The sequence below is a fragment of the Erythrolamprus reginae genome, chromosome 3 (assembly GCF_031021105.1).
Source record: "Erythrolamprus reginae isolate rEryReg1 chromosome 3, rEryReg1.hap1, whole genome shotgun sequence".
NCBI classification, from domain to species: domain Eukaryota; kingdom Metazoa; phylum Chordata; class Lepidosauria; order Squamata; family Dipsadidae; genus Erythrolamprus; species Erythrolamprus reginae.
Window position 1 is genome coordinate 243,142,019 of NC_091952.1, and position 19,359 is coordinate 243,161,377.

The window sequence follows — 19,359 nt, forward strand, 5'->3', positions numbered from 1 at the left end:
CAGTATTCAAAGTCACAAACCAGAATTCCAAGACGCCAAAGATCACAGCCAGGTCCCAGGACTCCCAAAGATAATACTCCACAAGCCAGGAAGGGTGGGTCTGACTTTTCAGCCTTTCCAGAGAGCACCACACCCAAACCCAGCTGTTGCCTCTTTAGTGCTGAAAGTACCTAGCCAATTGGTCCCTTCTTTGTGTTGCTCTTCTCTGTCGCAGATCGATTATTGCTTGTGCATTTTCCTCTAAGCAATCCAGGCTGCTTGCTGGGGAGAGCTCCCTCTCGGGGGCCTCTGGCTGTTCCCCCTCTTCCTCAGCCTGGGATTCCTCCTCCTCGTCTGCCTGCACCTCCTGTTCCTCATCCTCCCCCTCTGAGCAGGAAACCGACAGAAGATCAGCCGTTCCCTGAGGGGCCTCGGACGGAATCACAACACTATCTAAGGATCATTTCTTCTTTTTGCACATGGGTCCCTGCTGATCAAAGCTAAATATAAGTTTTTATTGAGTTAATGTTAAACTAGTTCCACACCTTTTGCCCAGAAAACTAGGTGGACGTGCCCAGGTAGTCACCGTGAGTCAACCTTTGCTTTGGTCTTTCTTTCTACCTCCTACTTTTCCCCCTTCTGTTTTATCTCACTCCTTTGTAGGATCCCATTACACAAGTTGAAATTAAACGATACATTTCATTCCTCGGAGTGAAGTCATTAATTCTTCATGTGCCATTCCACCCCACCTCAGATATTGTTTTAGAGCTGGGAGTCCACCACACGTTTTGGCTTGAAAGAGCAACTAGCCACCAGTTCTTTTCCGGCTGGGCAACTTTTTTGCTGGTAAGTTCCAGCTGACCCTGATGTTTAGCCAACCTTTGGGCTGATCTTAACTAAAGCTAAGCAGGATCAGACTTGATTAATGCTAGTGAATGGAAGATGATTAATGCAATGGCAATTTAGTGTAGTGGTTAAGGCACCAATATCAATATCAATATCAATATCAACTTTATTTGATTAGTCAATCGACCATATCAAAGCAAGAAAAAGGATAAGGCACCAGGAGACTGATTCTAGTCTCAATTTAGGCACAAAGCAAGCTGGGTTACCTTGGATCAGTCAATCAATCTCAATCAGAATAGAGGTGGTAGGGAGCTGGAAGTCCAGTCCCCTGCTCAAGCAGGAGACCCTATAAGAGTGATGGCGAACCTAGGGCATGGGTGTCACAGATGGCACATGGAGCCATATCTACTGGCACATGATCCGTTGCCCTGGCACAACTCCACCTGCCTGTGTGTGCTGGTCAGCTGATTTTTGACTTGCACAGAGGGAATTCTGGGAGTTGAAGTCCACATGTCACAGAAGAGCCAACTTTGCCTACCCCTGTTCTAACCAGAGCTGGCAAGCTTGATAGATAGAGAGAGATGGATAGTTTAGTTTAGTTTTATTGGATTTATATGCTGCCCCTATCCAATGACTCAGGGAGGGCATTTTGGGCCTCCAGAGAGACTCTAGGGCAGAGGTCCTCAAACTTGGCAACTTTAAGACTTGTGGACATCAACTCCCAGAATTCTCCAGACAGCTTGGCTGGCTGTTGAATTCTGGGAACTGAAGTCCACAAGTCTTAAAGTTGCCAAGTTTGGGGACCCTTGCTCTAGGGGGATGGGGGAGGGAGTTTTACCTTTCCTGGCTCCAGGAAAGCCTTTAGAGCTTGGGAAGGGCGAAAACATGAGCCTACTGGGCCCACCAGAAGTTGGGAAACATGTCTAGAATAGTATTTGCACAGAAATGGAAAGAAAAGACAATACCATAAGACACTGAAGTATTTAAAAAAATCATAGAATGTGCAGAACTAGATATGATGACTAAACGTTTAAATAATTAAACTGAAACAGAATTTTATAAAATATGGAATAAAGTATATGACTGGTGGAATTTTAAAAATGGTATTAACAGTTAATTATAAGATAGAATGAAATAGTATATAGTATAATTAACTTAGAAGTGTATATTCTTTCATTTCTTTTTCTTTTGTATTACTAATAATCTCTCCCTTTTCCTTTTGTATAAGTATAGAATATCTCAAAATATAAAGAAATTTAATTAATATGTTTAATATTATAAATATAGAGTTGAATTCAATAAGAATGTCACTTACATGTGTGGTATTTCTGCTTTGATCTGACTACAGTTAGGTTTTTTATATTTCTGTATTAGTTAGACTTCTACGGCAAGCGGAGCAATGGTAGCTCCTTAAATGTTTAGTGTTGTATGTCTTTGTCTGTCTTTTTGAAAATCAATAAAAATATTTTTTTTTTTAAGAAGTTGGGAAACAGACCATTTTAGGCTTCCTGAGGGCCTCAGGGGGGAGGGCAGGTGTTCTGTCTGGGTGCCCCCAGACTTCAACACCAACTGGAAAAAACAGCCAGACACGCTGGTAAAAACAAAGGCACTTTATAGTTTGAAAAATAAACACAGAGAAAAACCTGTTCTTCCCAACAGGCAGGCTATGAGACTTCACAGCAGAGTCCTGACGGCCAGACAATACAGCAGACTTCTTGCTGGCACACCCACCACTGTAGAGAATAAGACCCACACCTTTTCCCCCCAAGGTTTCAGTATTCAAAGTCACAAACCAGAATTCCAAGACGCCAAAGATCACAGCCAGGTCCCAGGACTCCCAAAGATAATACTCCACAAGCCAGGAAGGGTGGGTCTGCCTTTTCAGCCTTTCCAGAGAGCACCACACCCAAACCCAGCTGTTGCCTCTTTAGTGCTGAAAGTACCTGGCTAATTGTCCCCTTCGTTGTGTTGCTCTTCTCTGCCGGAGATCGATGATTGCTTGTGCATTTTCATCTAAGGAATCCAGGCTGCTTGCTGGGGAGAGCTCCCTCTCGGGGGACTCTGGCTGTCCTCCCTCTCCCTCAGCCTGAGATTCCTCCTCCCCGTCTGCCTGAACCTCCTGTTCCTCATCCTCCCCCTCTGAGCAGGAAGCCGGTAGAGGATCAGCCGTTCCCTGAGGGGCCTCAGATGGAATCACAACAGCAGGTAAGCTGTTTTTGCCCTCCCCAGGCATTGAATTATGCATGCGGGCACGTGTGCATGCGCGATAGCATGCACGCACTCTCTTTTGGCACCTGAGGGGAAAAAGGCTCGCCATCACTGCCCTATACCATTTCAGACAAGTGACTGTCCAGTCTCTTCTTAAAAACCTACGGTGTTGAAGCACCCACAGTGTCTGAAGGCCAGCCGTTCCAGTGGTTAATTGTCCTCAATGTTAGGAAGTTTCTACTCAATTCCAGGTTGCTTCTCTCCTTGATTAGCTTACATCCATTGTTTCTTGTCTTGTCTTGTGGTGCTTTGGGAAATAAGTTGACTCCCTCTTCTTGGTGGCAGCCTCTCAAATGCTGGAATGCTGCTATCATGTCCCTCACTGTCAGCCTTAGGAAGGTGACAGGGTCAAATGATTTCTAAGTGAGAGTAGGAGTGGGACAGAGACAGAGAGGGAGAGAGAGAAAGAAAGAGAGGGGGGGAGACTGGGAGGGAGAGGGGAGTAAGAGAGAGAGAGTGAGTGGGAATGGGAATGGAAGACAGGGAGAGGGGGAGGGAGAGTTGAGTGGGAATGGGAGTGAGAGGAAGAGGGAGAGAGGGACAGGGGAGGGGAAAGGGGAGAGGGGTAGTGAGAGGGAGAGAGAGAGAGAGAGAGAGAGAGAGAGAGAATGGAAGGGAGGGGGGGAGAGAGATGGATAGTTTAGTTTAGTTTAGTTTTATTGGATTTATATGCTGCCCCTATCCGATGACTCAGGGATAGATAGATAGATAGATAGATAGATAGATGGATGGATGGATGGATGGATGGATGGATGGAGGGATGGAGGGATGGAGGGATGGAGGGATAGTTAGATAGGCTAGACAAGGGAGAGAGAGGGAGAGGGAGAGAGAGAAGGAGGGAGGGAGGAGGGAGGGAAGGGGAGAGAGACAGAGAGAGAGGATGAGGGAAAGGAAAGATAGAGAGAGAGAAAGAGAGGGAGGGTGTGAGCAGGAGAGAGAGCAAATTATCCCTGGACATCGTGTGAGAGAATGTATAGTATGGTTTATGCTCTAACCATTAATTTATTAAGTTATTATATTCATGTTTAATGAATGGAATTGTTATCAGATTCTCACTTCTTTGCCTTTCAAATGTAGCCTTCGTCTCTTGGCTCATCCAAGGCAAAAGCTAACATGGATCTCAACTCAACCAAAGTGACATTCTAAATCTAACCAGAGCTAGCAAGCTTGATGGAGGTCAGTTTTGGCCTTTGCTAGAGTTACACAATGATTCTTGTTGCAATTAAATAATAGGCACAATTTCTTTGCATCTGCGGCTAGGTATGCAATGCTTATGAAGATACATCATCATCTAAATTAGCCAGGACAACACTATAGTGAACCCACGTATCATGAGAATGAGAACACACGGACCACTAAGAAATTCTAGACCAGACTGAAAAGCAAAGAACAAATCAGAAACCAATCTCCAGAGGTAATATTACCCAGGTAAAAAAAAATAAATAAAAAATGGATTTTAAAAAACAGTTTGCAATTTAATAGAAAGTGACATGTAAAAGTTCACTCCCTTTGTGTGAAAGGCGAAGCAAAGCCAGAGCTGCAAGTCTCATCTTCTGCCGCTCCCGAATCTACACAATTAGATTGTTGGGGGCTACACAATTTCCATCAAGCATGGCTGAGTAAGCCTGGCAGCTTGATTCTATTATCCAATGTGTTAGTACTCTCTACAACAGTTGGGTTTGTAATATATAAACAAGCTAACAATGAATGTTTATTTGTTTGTATGGAAGTACTATAGCTTTAAGAGGTAATGTTGCAAATTACCATAAGAGGGAGCTAGAAAGCATGATTCTCTCTCTCTCTCTCTGTTCTTTCTGCAGATTCACTGTGACTGATGTAGTAAGCTCTGTGATAGTTTGATGTATTTGCAAGCTGTAATGTACGTCTGATATGTAAGACAAAGACAGGCTTGTAATATTAGTACTGTATTGAGAGATATTGACTGATTTGAATGTGAATGACTGGACTGTTTAACTTGACTATGCTATTTCTCAAGTAAACACCATTTTTAATGGGTCTCTCTTGTATGACTGAATAATTATTCATATCTCCTGGATATCTGCTGTAATCCCCTGCGTGTCCTTGATAACTCAAGTGTTCTTAACATCATGCATCGGTTCTTACAACATTTTTGTGTGTGTTTATGTGTGTCTTTACTTCCTGGTTCTTTGTATGGAAACAGATGGTAAGTTTGCTCTTAACAGTATCCAATGTTTATTTATACCATAATAAAGCTGTTCGCAATAGATCATTTGCACATATTCTCCTTTCTTTTTTTTTTGCTCCCAGGAGGAAGACATTACTAGTTATCGAAATTGTACAGTTGAAGTCTGGGGAGCCACTTATCCAATGCAATGTCACCTGTAAGATCAGACAATCCTAAGTATAGGTGGTGTTCAAGTTATGATTGTAATGGAGTCTGCCCATTACGGTCATAGCTTGCGACAGTTGTAGAATGGGCTGATGAAGTGGTTGACCTTATGACTTTTATTTGTGGGTGGTCATTAATTGAACCAGTGCTGTGGCACGCAGATGGCACGTGAAGCCATATCTGCTGGCATGCAAGCCATTTATTTTATTATTTATTTATTTATTGGATTTGTATGCCACCTTTCTCCGTGGACTCAGGGCGGCGAACAACAGTGATAAAACAACATGTGACAATCCAATAGTAAAACAATTAAAAACCCTTATTATAAAACCAAACATACATACAAAACATACCACGCATAAATTGTAAAGGCCTAAGGGGGAAAGAATCTCAATTCCCCCATGCCTGATGGCAGAGGTGGGTTTTAAGAAGTTTACGAAAGGCAAGGAGGGTGGGGACAATTCTAATCTCTGCGGGGAGTTGGTTCCAGAGGGCCGGGGCCACCACAGAGATGGCTCTTCCCCTGGGTCCCGCCAAACAACATTGTTTAGTTGATGGGACCCAGAGAAGACCCACTCTGTGGGACTTAACTGGTCGCTGGGATTCGTGCAGCAGAAGGCGGTCCCTGAGATAATCTGGTCCGATGCCATGAAGGGCTTTATAACCAACTCTTTGAATTGTGACCGGAAACTGATCGGCAACCAATGCAGACTGCAGAGTGTTGGTGAGACATGGGCATATTTGGAGAAGCCCATGATTGCTCTCGCAGCTGCATTCTGCACGATCTGAAGTTTACGAACACTTTTCAAAGGTAGCCCCATGTAGAGAGCATTACTGTAGTTGAGCGCTAGCTCAACTCCAATGTGCATGTGTGTGCTGGCCAGCTGATTTTTGGCTCGCACAGAGGCTCTGGGAGGGCATTTTTGGCTTCCAGGGAGCCTCGGGGGGGATGGGGTGGGGGGTTGGGGAAGGGCGTTTTTACCCTCCCTGGCTCCAGGGAAGCTTTTGGAGTCTGGGGAGGGCGAAACGTGAGCCTACTGGGCTCACCAGAAGTTGGGAAACAGGACGTTTCTGGCCACCAGAGGGCCTCCAGGGGATGGGGGAAGCTGGTTTCGCCCTCCCCAGGCATTGAATTATGGGTGTGGGCACTTACGCATGTGCGATAGCATGTGCACATACTCTTTTGGCACCCAAAGAAAAAAAGGTTCGCCATCACTGATCTAGGATTTCATGGATTTTGCTGTATCTAGCAAAGATCTAGGATTTCATGGATTCCTTAACAACTATGGACTTGTAACAAACTTGGAAATTCAACCCGATTAATAATAATAATAATAATAATAATAATAACAACAACAACAACAACAACAACAACAACAATAATAATAATGCGATTCTCTGACATTGAGAATTTCTGCCGCTTTTTGATTTGTAAGCTTTGTTTGTTTTGTTCCTGTAGCTCATTTGTCGATGGCTGCCCAGGTTCCACAGCAGCCACCGCGGTCCTTTTTATCCTGGGTGACGACCGAGCCAGTATGGACTTCTTTTTGTTTTGTCTCTCCATTAGTTTAAATGGGTTAGGTATGTTTAGTCTGGCTCCTCTGCTTTGACCACTCCGGCAAGGTTAGACATACCAGTAGTTTACACTACCACCGGCACAGCTCTTAGTTTCATTGACGCACACAAGCCCCACTACCACGACAAGGCGTACCTATCAGTGGGGTCGAAAAGTGGTAAAAAATGAGCAAGCAAAACTACTGTGGGACTTCCGACTTCAGACTGACCGAATTCTGAAGCATAACACACCAGACATCCTGATTGTGGAGAAAAATAAAATATGGATCATCGACATCGCAATCCCAGGGGACAGGAGAATTGAGGAGAAGCAGCTAGAGAAATTAGTGAAATACGAATATCTAAAAATCGAGCTGCTACGACTCTGGCATAAGCCAGTGAAAGTGGTGCCAGTGGTACTTGGCACGCTGGGCGCAGTGCCAAAGGATCTCAGCGGACATTTGAAAACCTTCGGATTTGACAAAATCTTCATCTGTCAATTGCAAAAGGCCACTTTACTGGGATCGGCAAACATAATTCACCGCTACTTCATGCAGTCCTAGGTGCTTGGGAAGCGCCCGACTGGTGATGAAATACGAAATCCAGCTTACTGATCTTGTTTGCTGTGTTGCATTCACATAATAATAATAATAAATTTATTGTCATTGTCAAAAACAACGAATTGTCATTGGCAACGAAAGTCGTGTGACACCCAGAGGTTCATACTCTGTATTTGAATTCTCAGTTGGACTGGAAGTTAGCAAATGCTTAATATCAGAGCCTTAATTTCATCACCTCAAATGAGTTTCCACATTATTAAAATTTAAAATTTCAGCCTGCAGAAGCCCACACCTGTTAAAATATGCCTCTGGATCCAAATGATGGTTTTATCAAGTGAAAGTTGGAGAGGCCTGAAGCATTCACCTTATTGCACCTGAAATAACTAACTATAAAAGAAATCATAAATAGCCTGCCTTAAGGAATAAACAAATCAATGTTGATTGGGCAATATATGACGAAGATAAGATAGGGAGGAAGCAAGCATTAAAACCCAGTGACAAAGAAGTAGGATATTTGTGAGTTAAGCAATCATAGGCCAAGTCATCATAGAGCTGAGTAACCTTCACAAATCACAACAGGTAGTCCTCAACTTACAATTACAGTTGAGCCCAACATTTTTGTTGCTAAGCAAGGCAATTATTAAGTGACTTTTGCTTTTCCTTCTGTTCCTCAAGTTTATACTCACAGATCATTACGTTAAACAAGCTTAACTCACTCCAATGGTTTTAAACTCATACTTTGCAACTGTAAACTGAGCAGCTGAACTGGGTTTACACAATAAAAAGGTAGAATAGGGTTGGTTGGTTTGTGGCTTACGCTATCATGTGGACATCATGTTCCCTTATTCTATTATCATAACACGGTCTTAACTTACAACAGCTATTTTGCCACACGAATCCCAGTGACCGGTCAGGTCCCACAGAGTTGGCCTTCTCCGGGTCCCGTCGACTAACTAAACAATGTCATTTGGCGGGACCCAGGAGAAGAGCCTTCTCTGTGGCGGCCCCGACCCTCTGGAACCAGCTCCCCCCAGATATCAGAGTTGCCCCCACCCTCCTTGCCTTTCGCAAGCTCCTTAAAACCCACCTCTGTCGTCAGGCATGGGGGAATTGAAATTTATTCCCTTCCCCCTAGGCTTATAGAATTTATACATGGTATGCTTGTTTGTATGATTGGTCTCTTAAATTGGGTTTTTTTAGATTATTTTTTAATATTAGATTTGTTACATTGTTTTCTTTATTGTTGTTAGCCGCCCCGAGTCTTCGGAGAGGGGCGGCATACAAATCTAATAAATAAATAAATAAAAATTTTCAATCTGAAGACATTAGCATGTATCAGGACTGCAACTTGCATGGTCTCGGCCAGCAGGGAGGTGACACACAGCTGGGTCCAGGAGATTGTCAATGCTTCTTTGAGTAGAGGGTCCTTTCTGGATCCCTACAAGGAGGCACTTGTGTGCCCCCTCCTCAAGAAGCCTTCCCTGGACCCAGCCATTCTTAAGAACTATCGGCCAGTCTCCAACCTTCCCTTTATGGGGAAGGTTGTTGAGAAGGTGGTGGTGCTGCAACTCCAGTGGTCGTTGGAAGAAGCTGATTATCTAGGCCCTCAACAGGATTCAGGCCCGGCTACAGCACGGAAACTGCTTTGGTCGCTTTGATGGATGATCTCTGGCGGGCCCAGGCCCAGGGGTTTATCCTCTGTCCTGGTGTTTCTTGACCTCTCAGTGTCTTTCGATACCATCGACCATGGTATCCTTCTGCACCGGCTGGAGGGGTTGGGAGTGGGAGGCACTGTTCTCCAGTGGTTCTCTTCCTACCTCTCCGGTTGGTTACAGTCGGTGTTAATGGGGGTCAGAGGTCGACTTCAAGGTTACTCCCTTGTGGGGTGCCTCAGGGGTTGGTCCTCTTCCCCCTGCTATTTCATATCTACATGAAACCGCTGGGTGAGATCATCCAGGGGCATGGGGTGAGGTATCATCAGGATGCTGATGATACCCAGCTATACATCTCCACCCCATGTCCAGTCAACGAAGCAGTGGCAATAATGTGCCGGTGTCTGGAGGCTGTTAGGGTCTGGATGGGTGTTAACCGACTCAAACTCAACCTGGATAAGACGGAGTGGCTGTGGGTTCTGCCTCCCAGGGACAATTCCACCTGTCCGTCCATAACTCATTGACAAAATTGAACGGGTCCAAAGATGGGCTACAAGAATGGTGGAAGGTCTTAAGTATAAAAAGTATCAGGAAAGACTTAATGAACTCAATCTGTACAGTCTGGAGGACAGAAGGAAAAGGGGGGGGGGCATGATCAAAACATTTAAATATGTTAAAGGGTTAAATAAGGTTCAGGAGGGAAGTGTTTTTAATAGGAAAGTGAACACAAGAACCAGGGACACAATCTGAAGTTAGTTGGGGGAAAGATCAAAAGCAACGTGAGGAAATATTATTTCACTAAAAGAGTAGTAGATCCTTGGAACAAACTTCCGGCAGACATGGTTGGTAAATCCACAGTAACTGAATTTAAAGATGCCTGGGATAAACATATATCCATCCTGTTGTGGTTCAGCCTGGGACCCCTCCGGGAATGGCTGATTTGCTGTCGGCTTCCAGCTCAGAGGGAGAGGCTGAGGACCAGGAGGTGCAGACTGACGAGGAAGCGGAATCCCAGGCTGAAGAAGAAGGACAGCCAGAGTTCCACCAGGGGGAGCTCTCCCCAGCAAGCAGCCTGGATTCCCTGGGGGAAGATGCTCATGACATCATAGATATGCGACAAAGGAGAGCTAATCAGAGACGAACTCAATTGGCTAGGTATTTCCAGCATTAGAGGTCACAGCTGGGTTTGGGTGTGGTGCTTGGAAAAGGATAAAAGGCGGCCCCACCCTTCCTGGCTTGTGGAGTTTTATCTTGGAGATTCGTGAGACCTGTCTGTGAACTTTGGTGGCTACAATCCTGGTTTGTGCCTTGGACTATTGAAACCTTGGGGGGGTGTGCCAGCAAGAAGCTTGTGAAATTGACTGGACATCAGGACCCTGTTGTAACGTATTGTAACCTGTCTGCTGTGAAGACAGGTTTTCCTTTGTGCTTATTTTTTCCTGCTATAAAATACTTTTGGATTTTACCAGAGTGTCTGGCTGTTTTTTCAGTGGGTGTGGAGGTCTGGGAAAACCCAGACAGAACAGAATAAAACTCCACCAACCACCAGACACCTGGTGCTCATTTTGGAGGGGTGGTTTGGTTGTTTTGTTCCTTGCTCTTTGCTGCTGGTTCCTGGTTGGACTTCTTTTGTTTGTCGGCTTCCTGTTTTTGCCTGTCACCATGGATGTTTCTGCAGCTGACATGCAGGCTGTCTTTGCAGAGTTGCGAGGGGACATTGCTCACTTGACCCAGACAGTCTTGTTATTACAACGTCAAGTGGAGGTTTTGTCCCAGGCGGCCCCACCCCAGGCGGCACCTGTGGTACCACCTCCAGCACCTTTGCCCAGAAGGAAATGTTTTGTGGCGATGCCGGAAAAGTTCTGGGGGGACCGGCGGCTGTTTTCTGCGTTCCAGAGCCAGGTGCAGCTTTTTATCAACGCGCAGATGATGCACTTCCCAGGGGATGACCACAAGGTGGCGTTTCTGTGCAGTTTATTGGCTGGCCCTGCAGCGTCGTGGGTGGCACCTTACCTGGCCCGGGATGATCCGCTACTCCAGGACTACAATGCTTTTTGTGACTTGCTGCGTCACCAATTTGCGGACCCGGTGCAGGAACAAACGGCCACGCGGGCGCTGAAGCAATTACGCCAGGGTTCGCGCCCCCTGGTGGACTATATGGCTGACTTTAGGTCTCTGGCCGGGCAAGTCCAGTGGAATGAGGCTGCCCTGATCGAGGCCTTTCAAGATGGACTATCCGACACGATGTTGGACGCCTTAGTGCATGAGGTGATGCCCGGCATGTTGGACGGTTTGGAGCGGCATTGCTTGGCAATAGAGGCCAGGCTGTTGGCCAGGGAAGTCCGTCGAGTGGGACGGTCCAACCCCCGTGCATCAGGCGTCCCGCCGACACCTGTTTCGCGGCGGGGGTTGTCAACCGTAAGCACCCCGGCTCCGGTCCCTGCGCCCCGACGTTTTTCACCAGCGCTGCCTCCACGCTTGATGGATCGTGTTGCTGCCGGGGAGCCGATGGACGTAAGTTACGCCCGACAGACCCCGGAGGAACGAGGGCGTCGGCGGGCAGCTGGGTTGTGCTTCTATTGTGGGGCCCCGGGACATTTTGCTGTCGTTTGTCCCCACAAGAGGCGGAGCACCGTGGCTGCCATCGTTCCTGTACCTTACAGCCCTCCCGTGCTTCCCATGGCGTCCCCTGTGCAGTTACAGGAGACAACCCCTGGTGTCCCCGTTCCTGCCCTGAACTCTCCGATGGCGGGGCCTTCGTCTGGATGTCCTCCGTCGCCGGAACGATCGGGAAACGAGGGGGGCCCGGCTTGGTGGCAACACTAGGTCGGGCAGGGATCCCACTTTCGTCTGACTCCACGACTCCCGAATTTGGACCGTCTCAACACCTGACGCTTGCGGTGACCTTGCATATCGCGCAACGGACTCGGACTTACCCCGCATTGGCCCTTGTGGATTCGGGGGCGACGACGAACTTCTTAGACGAAGCCTTTGCCCAACGTCATTCCTTGCCCCTTTGTCCTGTTACCCCGCCATTAACTGTGGAGACTATCGATGGGCGGGTTTTGTTGGCTGGTCCCATCCGTTTCCAGACCCTGCCGGTGCGGATGTGCATCGGAACTCATGAGGAGGCCCTACAGTTTTATGTTACCAAGGGGCTTCATTTTCCCCTCGTGTTGGGGTTGTCATGGCTGCGTGCACATGACCCACAGGTGGTGTGGTCTCAGAACTTGGTCACCTTCTCCAGTTTGCAGTGCGTGGACCATCACCGACATGTGTGCGCAGCCCACGGCCCAGTAGTTCCCGCGATTCAATTACCCCGTTGCCTTGAGGAATTCGCCGATGTGTTCAACGAAAAAGAGGCGGATCGGCTACCACCACATCGGACGTATGACTGTGCCATTGACCTGCTCCCTGACGCCAAGCTCCTGGCTGGTCGTTTGTACTCCATGTCCGAGCCGGAGCTTGTGGCTCTCAAGGAGTTTGTGGAAAAGAATCTGGCCAAGGGATTTATTCGGCCATCCAAGTCCCCTTTGTCTGCCCCTGTTTTGTTCGTGAAAAAGAAAACAGGCGATCTTCGCCTCTGCTGTGACTATCGCCGCCTTAACGCCATCACAGTGCGGAATAGGTACCCCTTGCCCTTGATCCCTGAACTCATGGACCACAACTCATGGACCGCAACTCATGGACCGCAACTCATGGACCGCAACGGTATTCGCGGACGGCAACGGTATTCACTAAAATCGATTTGCGCAGTGCGTATAATTTGGTCCGGATGCGGGCCGGGGATGAGTGGAAGACAGCGTTTGGCATGCGTTACGGCCACTTTGAATATACAGTGATGCCATTTGGCCTCACTAACGCCCCGGCCGTGTTTCAACATCTGATGAACGACGTGTTCCGGGACATGTTGGACCATTTTGTGGTGATTTACCTTGATGACATTTTAGTGTATTCCCCGAACCATGCCTTGCATTTGACCCATTTGCGCCGGGTCCTGCTCCGGTTGCGGGAGCAGCAGTTGTATGCCAAGCTGGAGAAGTGCCAATTCTTCCAGACTACCGTCGAATTCCTGGGGCACATTTTATCTCCAGGTGGCATTTCCATGGACCCGAACAAAGTGGCCGCACTTCAGTCTTGGCAACCTCCACGACGGGTGAAAGACGTACAACGTCTTTTGGGGTTTGCAAACTACTATCGGGCTTTTGTTCCGGGGTATGCCACGTTAACCACGCCCTTGACTCGGTTGTTACAAAAACAAGTCCCATTTGGTTGGGGGGAGGCGGAACAGCGGGCTTTTGATGCCCTGAAAGCGGCGTTCATGGCGGAACCGCTTCTGCGCCATCCTGATCCCGCTCAGCCGTTTGTGTTAGAAACCGACGCTTCAGATGTAGCGGTTGGCGCAGTGCTTCTCCAAGCCCATCGGCCCGGTGACATGTTGTTTCCGTGTGCCTACTTCTCCCGGAAGCTGTCTCCCTCGGAAAGGAACTATACTATTTGGGAGAAGGAACTTTTAGCGGTGAAGGCCGCCTTTGAGCATTGGCGGCATTACCTGGAGGGGGCCCGTCATCAAATCGAGGTACGGACGGATCACCGGAACCTTGAGTATTTGCAGACGGCCCGGAAATTAAACCAGAGACAGATCCGCTGGTCTTTCTTTTTCGCGCGGTTCAATTTCCGCATCAGGTACACTCCCAGTGCCCAGAACCCCCGAGCGGATGCCTTGTCGCGCAAGCCAGAATACACGCACCCGAAGGAGCTGGCCCCTCTGCAGACAGTGTTACCCCCTGCAGCTTTGGCTGCCACTCAGGACCCAGTAGACTTGCGTCACCGTTTACGGGAGGCGCAGCGTGAGGATGGGTTTGTAGCGCAGAGAGTGCGGGAGTTAACACCCAATTCCCCATGGACGTTTCAAGACGGTCTGCTTCGGTACCGGGGGCAGCTGTATGTTCCCGCCGGCCCAGTGAGAGGGTTGATTATGACCCAGTGTCATGACTGTCCAGTGGCGGGGCATTTTGGTCTGTTTAAAACATTGGAGCTAGTCTCTCGGACATTCTGGTGGCCACGCCTCCAAGATGATGTGCGTTCCTATGTGGCCACCTGTGTCCAGTGTCGTACGGCCAAGGGGGTGACTGGAGCCCCACCGGGATTACTGCAACCTTTGCCCACGCCTGAGAGACCCTGGGGTGCCGTGTCCATTGACTTTGTCACTCATTTGCCTTCCTCTGCTCGTTTCACGGTAGTCATGGTGGTGATGGACATGCTCACCAAGATGGTGCATTTTGTCCCTTGCACTAGGGTGCCCACTGCCCAACTCACGGCTCAAATGTTTATTAGTCACGTGTTTCGGTTACATGGGCTTCCGGATCGAGTGGTCTCTGATAGGGGCACACAATTCACAGCCCGGTTTTGGCGGGAATTGATGTCGGCCCTGAATGTGTCCGTGTGCCTCGCCTCGACGCAGCACCCCCAGACCGATGGCGGTACAGAAAAAGTGATCGGGATATTGGAACAATACCTGCGGTGTGTAGTGGCGGATCATCAGACGGATTGGTCCCGGTTTATCCCTGTAGCGGAGTTCGCTTTCAACAATTCCCGTCACTCATCGACCCGGCTCACGCCCTTTTTCGCAAATTATGGATTTCACCCTCGCTTCTTTCCCTTGACCCTCCTAGATTCCCCGGTGCCTGCTGCTGAGGACTTTCTCTCAGAGCTGCAGGCGGTTCACGAGATGGTGAAGAGATACCTGAATAAAGCCAAGGAGGACTACAAGAGGGTGGCTGATCGCTCCAGACGGGATGTGCCCCCCTTGGTGGTGGGGGATCAGGTGTGGTTGTCCACGAAATATGTAGCCTCTGAATTACCCCGGCACAAACTAGATCCCCGGTTCCTGGGTCCTTTTCCCGTTGAGCGGGTGATTAATCCGGTGGCTTACCGGCTCACCCTGCCGGACAACTTGCGGGTTCACCCTGTGTTTCACCGTTCGCTGCTAGTCCCTGTCCCTCCCGATTGTCCGCTCCGTCCCAATGTTCCCGTGTTTCCTGCCCCGTGTGTTCGTGATCACCTCCCTGAAGCTATGGTACATGACGTTGTGGATTCCCGTTGGGTGGATGGGTGTTTCCAGTACAAGGTGCAATGGGTAGAGGGGGATCCGGATGATTGCTCCTGGGTGGAAGCGGCGTTGTTGGACGCTCCCGATCTTCTTCGGGCTTTTCACGCCCAGTTCCCTCAGAAACCGCGTCCTCTCCGCTGGCAGGTGGGGAGGGGCCTTCCGCGGGGGGATGGTGTTGTGGTTCAGCCTGGGACCCCTCCGGGAATGGCTGATTTGCTGTCGGCTTCCAGCTCAGAGGGAGAGGCTGAGGACCAGGAGGTGCAGACTGACGAGGAAGCGGAATCCCAGGCTGAAGAAGAAGGACAGCCAGAGTTCCACCAGGGGGAGCTCTCCCCAGCAAGCAGCCTGGATTCCCTGGGGGAAGATGCTCATGACATCATAGATATGCGACAAAGGAGAGCTAATCAGAGACGAACTCAATTGGCTAGGTATTTCCAGCATTAGAGGTCACAGCTGGGTTTGGGTGTGGTGCTTGGAAAAGGATAAAAGGCGGCCCCACCCTTCCTGGCTTGTGGAGTTTTATCTTGGAGATTCGTGAGACCTGTCTGTGAACTTTGGTGGCTACAATCCTGGTTTGTGCCTTGGACTATTGAAACCTTGGGGGGGTGTGCCAGCAAGAAGCTTGTGAAATTGACTGGACATCAGGACCCTGTTGTAACGTATTGTAACCTGTCAGCTGTGAAGACAGGTTTTCCTTTGTGCTTATTTTTTCCTGCTATAAAATACTTTTGGATTTTACCAGAGTGTCTGGCTGTTTTTTCAGTGGGTGTGGAGGTCTGGGAAAACCCAGACAGAACACATCCTAAGATAAAATACAGGAAATAGTATAAGATAGATAGAATAGATAGATTTTTTTTTTATTGGCCAAGTGTGATTGAATTTGTCTTGGTGCATATGCTCTCAACGTACATAAAATAAAATATACATTTGTCAAGAATCATGTGGTACAACACTTAATGATTGTCATAGGGGTCAAATAAGCAATGAAGAAGCAATATTAATAAAAATCTTAGGATATACGCAACAAGTTACAGTCATACAGTCAACATGGGAGGAAATGGGTGATAGGAATGATGAGAAAAACTAGTAGAATAGAAGTGCAGATTTAGTAGAAAGTCTGACAGGGCAGACTAGATGGACCATGAGGTCTTTTTCTGCCGTCAGTCTTCTATGTTTCTATGTTTCTCTAACCCAGGGGGGGGGGGTGAATTATTGACCCCCTCAGAGAGGGTCCCCAACTTGGGCATCCTCCTCGATCCACAGGTCACATTAGAGAACCATCTTTCAGCTGTGGCGAGGGGGACGTTTGCCCAGGTTCGCCTGGTGCACCAGTTGCGGCCCTATCTGGACCAGGACTCACTGCTCACAGTCACTTATGCCCTCATCACCTCGAGGTTCGACTACTGTAATGCTCTCTACACAGGGCTATCTCCCTCTTCTTTGTGGCAATCCCTGAGGTATTGGAACACTGCTATCATGTCCCGCCTAGTCCTCCTTTTCATTAAACTAGACAATATTCAGGGGCATTTCACAAAAGGATTTGCATACATCAAATTCCTGAAGCGCAGTTTTAGAAAGCCTCTTGGGGCTTGTGCAAAATGTACTCATCCATCATTCTGAGGGGCTCTTAACTCCCAAAGACTAAAATGGGATTTGAGAGTTGCATTAGACCTCCCAGGCTTGCGGTGAAAATGATTAAGTTCAAAAGAGGAGGTTTGTGTTTGATCCTGTCTGAATAACAAGTCATCCCTCAAACTGTCACGGGTATATAATTTACTAGTTGCTTTGCCACCATATTTCTCAATAATAGTTCTTTTTTCTTTTTTTTAGAAAAAATATATCTGAGGATGAATTTCCTTGTAGTCCTTTTGAACTACCCACTTTGTAGCAGGGGAGGGAGAAAAGAAAGAAAGAAAGAAAGAAAGAAAGAAAGAAAGAAAGAAAGAAAGAAGCTTTGGCCTACTTTTGAAGACACTGTAATCTTAATGTAATTTCTTCCTGTTAATAAAGGCAGAAACATGGAATTATCAGTCAAAGCACCCACAAGATCATATGCTGCAACATCCTACCGGTCAATGACTACTTCAGCTTCAACTGCAACAACACAAGAGCCCACAACAGATTCATACTTAATACGAACCGCTCCAAACTTGACTGTAAAAAATATGATTTCAACAATCGAGTTATCGAAGCGTGGAACTCATTACCGAACTCAATTGTGTCAACCCGTAACCCCCAACATTTCTCCCTTAGACTCTCCACGATTGACCTCTCCAGGTTCCTAAGAGGCCAGTAAGGGGCGTACATAAGTGCACTGGTGTGCCTTTCGTCCCCTGTCCAATTGTCTTTCCTTTCTTTCATCTATCATATATATTCTCTTCCTTTCATATATCCTCTCCTCTAAGTTCACTTTTACCCTTATATATATTACTACATGTCTATTTTTCTTCCTATGTATTTGTGTATTGGACAAATGAATAAATAAAATAAATAAATAATAAACAAATGCTATACTTTGATTATTGTCCATCAGTCAAAGCACACACAAATGCTATATTTTGATTATTGTCCATTGAAATTATCTTCTACTTCTTTGAAGGTTTAGTTTGGTAGCTGCAAACTGTTGTTTGCATAACTTATGGCACTACGATTGAAAGCATTCTGTGTTTTCACTCGAGATTGTCTATTGCATTGTCATTGTCATTGTTACTGCCATCTGAATATTTATCTGAATTTGTAGTAGTTCGACCAAAAAAAAAAAAGAATCCTGCATACCACGAGCTGTAAACTTTGCAAGTGATTCAGAGAATTTAGGATTAAACTGGAACATTTAGTTAGAAGAATGGTTGATTGTAGGTTTGGAACTAAAGGTTGATTCCTCTCTCTTTTAAAGAGTGTGATGTACAGTGTACAATAAATTTAGTTTACAGGGAATGCAAGCTAAAGGACAGTTAAGAGGGACTTCGTATCTAAAAATCACATTTTCTGTGGGCGCTGGTTTCAAATTATTGTGAATAACAAGCCACATATTTGTCTGTTAAAACACCTTTAATGGCTATGAATTTGTAATTAATTATGTTTTTTCTGCTTAGCTGTCTATTAAAGAGTCCTGAAATTATTGGAAAAATAATAATAGCCACCCGGAGTCTTCGGAGAGGGATGGCATACAAATCTAATTAATAATAATAATAATAATAATAATAATAATAATAATAATAATAATACCTTAGAAAGGGAGTCAGAAGAATCAACGTAGAGAACTAGTGGGTAATATGAACTGGGAAAGGAAATATGTGACTTCTACAGATTTTTCTTGAGTATGTTTTGTTTTTGATGTCTGATAACTGCTTGCACAAGTCCACACAATTTAAAAACCCTTATAATAAAATAATCATACAACCCAATCAGACCATACATAAACCAAAGTAGGGGAGATGTCAATTTCCCCATGCCTGGCGGCAAAGATGAGTTTTCAACAACTTGCAAAAGGCGAGGAGGGTGGGGGCAGTTCTGATCTCTGGGGGGAGTTGGTTCCAGAGGGCCGGGGCCGCCATAGAGAAGGCTCTTCCTCTGGGCCCTGCTAGACAACATTGCTTAGTTGACGGGACCCAGAGAAGACTAACTCTGTGGGACCTAATTGGCCGCTGGGATTCGTGCGGCAGAAGACGGTCCTGGAGGTATTCTGGTCCGATGCCATGAAAGGCTTTATAGGTCATAACCAACACTTTGAATTGTGACCGGAAACTGATCGGCAGCTAGTGCAAGCCGCGGAGTGTTGATGAGACATGGGTGTATCATGATTGCTCTTCTGGCTGCGTTCTGCACGATCTGAAGTTTCTGAACACTTTTCAAAGGTATCCCCATGTAGAGAGCATTGCAGTAGTCAAACCTCGAGGTGATGAGGGCATGAGCGACTGTGAGCAATGACTCCCGGTCCAAATAGGGCCGCAACTGGTGCACGAGGCGAACCTGGGCAAACGCGCCCCTTGCCACAGCTGAAAGATGGTTCTCTAATGT

General features: G+C 47.0%; 1 long non-coding RNA gene across 3 annotated transcripts in view; it reads left to right on the forward strand.

Annotated features, from left to right (window-relative positions):
• Positions 1 to 17,625, forward strand: part of LOC139165995 (uncharacterized) — a 32,066-nt gene extending 14,441 nt beyond the window's left edge. Inside the window, exons 3-6 of one of the 3 annotated variants that reach the window (XR_011558861.1) lie at positions 2,844 to 3,030; positions 4,171 to 4,269; positions 4,354 to 4,521; positions 17,173 to 17,625. This is a non-coding gene — a long non-coding RNA (uncharacterized lncRNA). Of the gene's footprint in view, positions 1 to 2,843; positions 3,031 to 4,170; positions 4,522 to 17,172 lie in introns of all 3 variants that reach the window. The other 2 variants (XR_011558859.1, XR_011558860.1) reach the window with 2 other exon arrangements.
• Positions 17,626 to 19,359: the final 1,734 nt, after the last annotated feature.